General features: G+C 43.8%; 1 non-coding gene across 1 annotated transcript; it reads right to left on the reverse strand.

Annotated features, from left to right (window-relative positions):
* Positions 1–1,680: 1,680 nt before the first annotated feature.
* On the reverse strand, positions 1,681–1,774 carry TRNAY-GUA (transfer RNA tyrosine (anticodon GUA)). The gene is made up of 2 exons: positions 1,738–1,774; positions 1,681–1,716 (listed from the first exon to the last, which is right to left on the reverse strand). It is a non-coding gene; the product is annotated as a tRNA-Tyr (tRNA).
* Positions 1,775–5,121: the final 3,347 nt, after the last annotated feature.

Genomic DNA, 5,121 nt, shown 5'->3' on the forward strand with positions numbered 1-5,121 from the left:
TTAGAGGCGCAGCATTACTCTTAATTAAATCTTACTTATCGCATAGAAAGCCGTATGTCCAGATTAACGAATATAAGTCAACGTTACGAACAGTTCCGTGCGGGGTACCTCAAGGGAGTATCTTAGGACCATTGCTTTTTAACCTGTACATCAATGATATCATCAGTGTGGATACTAATGTTCGTTTCATAATCTACGCCGATGATACTAGTTTGTTATCTGACGAAAGCAGTAGTAAGTTAAGGATAAATAGAAATGTGCTCCTGGAAAAAATACATATACGGTCCGATAAACATCTTTTGTCTGTTAATACTGCAAAGTCAAAGGCAGTACTTTTAGTCCCAAAAATAAAAAATGCGGTGATTTCGGTAAGTTATATTATAACAGAAATCATATTCAGTTAGTAAGGTCATTCAAATCACTTGGCGTAACATTTACGAAAAACAGGCTGTGGGACGACCACATAGACATTGTAGCATTAAAGGCATCTAGAGCCATAGGATTTACAACGCGGTCCAAAAACCATCTCCCACAAAAGGTAAAACTCTCTCTATATCATGAATTATTTCGCTCACATCTAAACTACTGCTGATTAGTATGGGGTACTGCTACACAAACCGGTCTGAAATAACCAGGAACTCTCGAAAAACGGCCCCTCAGATTACTTCATAACCTGCCAAGTAGACACTACACAAAAAACTTATTTTTCTAGAACAAGATTATGAACGTTTTCAGCCTCTATGCTTATAGACTACTACGCACCTACAAACTAGAAGAAAGAAAATGCATAAGTAATATATCTGACTTAGCCCCTATTGAACTGTTTCATTGCACTTATCAACGCCGGCATAAACCACATTCGGTATTACAAAAAGTAAGAACAAACTATGGGCGCCAAATGGTAGCATTTCAACATCCATCCTTACTTAACAAATTAAATGACGAAAATATAGACTTAGAAAGCATTAGCTGCTCTAACCTTCGCAACTACTTTCTCCTTAATGCGTCCCTTTGATTGTCCAACATTTAGGCATCTGTGAACATTTCTGTGTCTAATTGTTTTATAAGGGTATTTTTGGTTGCTGTTATTGTTCTGTCGCTGTTTCGTAAGCGTTTTTGTTCTCAGTTGCTGTACTTGTCTTTCTTTTCAATCCGTTTATATTTTTTTCACACACGCTGGTGATTGTGTATTTTGCATACTTGATTTTGTACTAATGCTTTGTTTGACTTTGTATTTGGTGTAGTGACAGCAGTGGCGTCGCATGCCACTGCTCACCTGCTGCACGGGGGTGGGAACTTAGTCAAGCGTCAATCGCTTTTATTCCCATCCCCTCAATCAATGTAATGTCGATGGAAATAAATCGTTATTATTATTATTATTCTAAATCAAAATTCCTGGGACCGTGGCCCTGTTGGGCCGCTGAAGCCGCTCCTACGGAGCTCATGATCGGCACGTCCGCTCGCTGGCGCGGCAGAAACCCGAATCTTCCTGAGCTATCGACATAAGCGACGGCCGATACTTTCCGATGTCATTTCTTGAGTATTTACTATTGGTGCTCATGAAGGAGATCAAGCAAGAAGTTGCGTAAACAAATGTGCGTTTAAGAAAGCCACAATAAAGAAGGGGAAGGTACAAACAATGCCTGCGATAAAGTGCGGGGAACGGTTGCAAACAAAAGGTCCGTCGAGCCTGATTCGAACCAACGACCTATGGATGCCTGTTCCCTTGCATCACTCCTACAGTCCACCGCTCTACCAACTGAGCTATCGACGGAAGCGACCGTCGTTACTTTCCGGTCTCATTACTTGTGTCTTTACTATTGACGCGCATGAAGGAGATCAAGCAAGAAGTTGCGTAAACAAATGTGTGTTTAGGAAAGCCGAAAAAAAGAAGGGGAAGGTACAAACAATGCCTGTGATAAAGCACAAGGAATGGCTGCAAATAAAAAAAGTCCGTCAAGCCAGATTCACATCAGCGACCTATGGATACTTGTTTCACTTGCATCACTCCTACAGTCCACCGCTCTACCAACTGAGCTATAGATTTTTATTTATTTATTTATTGCCGGTTTTGAATATAACATCGCACATATAAATTTCACACTCATATCACAAATGCAAACTTCTGCCAAAGGGAAAAAAAGGAAGGCAAGAAAAGAGGGGGCAACTAAGCCGTCCGCGCGCATAGGACTGACGTTGTCAAATTAAAATTCCTTCATGGCTGTCAGAGGTTCGAGCTTCGACAGCCGATCCAGTTCACAATCTTGCATTTTCTACAGTTCAGCAAATAAGGACATACACTCTAGGAATATAGACGCGCGGGCGGCGCGTTGGCATCGCAACGGTACCCTGCCATGCGAGCCGGCCATATACAGTGGAGAGCATTCAACATAATAAAATCATACGGAACTCCGTCTTCATATTTAATTGGCAGATACCTGAAACCTTGGGGGTCCACCGGTAACTCCTTTTTCATCGTTCACTTTAACACGTCCCATAAGAAAACCGCCACCCAACAATGCAAGAAAACATGATCTGTGGTCTCCGGCTTCTGGTAGATAAAGCAGTGGGATCCCCACGGCACAAGACAGCTTTGTTCTTCCACAAACATCTTCACAGAGAGCGTTCATGTGAGGAGCTTAAAAAAGAAGTTTTTAACCACTGGTGGCACCTGCATGCGTTTCACCCGTTTAAGGACGTCCTGTCCTGGCCCTCCACTGTATATGGCTCTGTAAAACGGCACTGGGAACACAATGTCGCACACATCTTTATACAGTGTTTTCCTTTTCACTTGACACAGATGATCGCTTGAAAAACGAACTGACAGGAAACGCACACTGTCGACCACTTCCTTAATGTAACCCCGAAGTTTTCCGGTCATCCTTGCCGTACTAACAACATGTGTCGGCAATGCGTCGCTCAACCTGATCTGACATACGGTGCGCAGAAAAGGATCGCTCACATCGCGAAAAAACAAAAAGCGGTTTACCAGTTGTCGAACAAAAAGATGCGCCAAGCCCACACTCGCGTACTTCACTCTTCTAAACAAGTTTGTTCGGCTACATCTCTCCCATGCTGAACCCCAGATGAAGACCGCAAACACTCTGTGCAGCCTTTGCACATTTGCTCTAGAACAATGAAGCATATGCATAACATAATATAGCTTCGCTAAAAAAAACATATTACAAATTTTTGCTCTTCAAAAATAGACAGGTTAGTGCTTCTCCATCTGTCCACTTTTTCTTTTGTTTCATTAGTTTGGTTCCTCCAGTACTCATCGCTGCTTTTGTACCTGTCGAGGGGAATACCCAGATACCTCGTTGGAGTTTTCGGCCAGTTGACATTCGCGAAGTAGTCCGGTGCCGAAAACCACTTCTCGTGCCACAGCCCGGGGGATTTGCTCCAATTTACTCTGCTACCCGTGACGTCACAGAAACTTTTTTACTACAGCTATTGTTTCGGTTACACTTGGTTTGCCTGTGCAACACACTGCAACGTCATCAGCATACGCTAGCAGCTTCATTTCGGTGTCTGCTTATCCAAAACCACGTATATTGTCATTCGCAGTAATGGCCACAGACATTGCTTCTATGTAGATAGCAAATAACAGAGGACTGAGGGGACAGCCTTGGTGCACTGAACGCATGATGTTAATGGGGGCCCCCAGAGACTTATTAACAATTAACCTTGTAGTGCAGTTCTGCTACGCCAAGGCCACGCCCTCAGTGATGATGGCACCGAAATTAACATGATTCAAGATGGTGAACAAACCGGCTTGAGCGACACAATCAAACGCTTTCTCAAGATCAAGCTGAATAACTGCAACGCCGCCACCGGTGACGTCACAGCACTCGAGCACACACCGCATCTCATGGATATTCGAAAAAATTGATCGCCCTTTGATGCCACAAGTTCGATGGTCTGCGACTATTTCCTTTATGACGCCTTTAAGTCTGGTCGCTAAAATCTTCATAAATATCTTGTAATGAACGTTTGTTAGTGATATAGTCCTATAGGACGATACGAATGTCAGCTTATCTATTTTATCGCTCTTCGGTATTAAAGCGGTGTGGGCTTTCCCAAAAGAAGGTGGCGATGATTTCTGCTCGTATGCTTCATTACATAATTCTGCTAATAAAGGTGCCAGCTCTCTTTTAAAAGCCTTATATAACGCAGCGCTGAGTCCATCTGATCCTCGTGACTTGCCCAAGTTCAAATCGTCGATTGCCTTTTCGACTTCCCTCTCCATTATTTTTCTTTCTAATCTCTCTTTAGCTTCATTACTCAAACGCGGCATGCGGTGCAGAAAAGCTGCTTTGAAACCCTCTACATTCGCTTCCTGAAATGCAAAGAGCGACTGGTAGTACTGCAAGAAAGCGTGTGTTATGCCCTCGTTGTCGTCAAGAACAGCTTCATTCATTAAAATGTGATCGACATGGTTTCAACGTCCGTGCACCTTCTCTAAACCGAGCGCCCTTTTAGTGGGCGTCTCCACTGCCACTAGTGCATCTGCTCTTGCTCGCACGATGGCACCTTGATAACGCGCTTTGTCAAACTGTCCGAGTTTTTTCTTGACGCTCCGCACATCGCCTTTGTACAGACCAGCAAACGAACTGAAAATATTTCCACCATCCTTTCGCCAGTCCCGTACAGTACTAATACCTAAAACAGAAGAGACCGAAAAGCTCAAGCAACTTTCCTCCTATAGACCCATAGCGCTTACTAACTGTGACAACAAAATGCTGATGAAGGTGCTGGCACGGCGTATGCAGTCAGTCATTAAGGAAGTAGTCGGCCCACGCCAGACGTCTGGCATTCGCGGAAGGAGAATCTTTAGTAACATTCATAAGTTGAAGTGTGTGCTGGAGTGTTGTGACACCATGTGTGATGCACTTGCGATTCTCCAGCTTGACTTGGAGAAAGAGTTTGATTGCGTTTCTCACGAGATATTGCTTACCATCATTGAACATATTAATTTTGGCCACCTAATCACTGAGGGCGTGACCATGGCGTACCGCAGTTGCTATACGAGACTTATAATTAATCAAACGCTGGGGGACCCCATTAACGTGAAGCGCTCCGTTCGCCAGGGTTGCCCACTCAGCCCACTCCTGCTTTGTG

This window comes from Dermacentor variabilis, unplaced genomic scaffold, assembly GCF_050947875.1.
Source record: "Dermacentor variabilis isolate Ectoservices unplaced genomic scaffold, ASM5094787v1 scaffold_13, whole genome shotgun sequence".
Lineage (NCBI taxonomy): Eukaryota > Metazoa > Arthropoda > Arachnida > Ixodida > Ixodidae > Dermacentor > Dermacentor variabilis.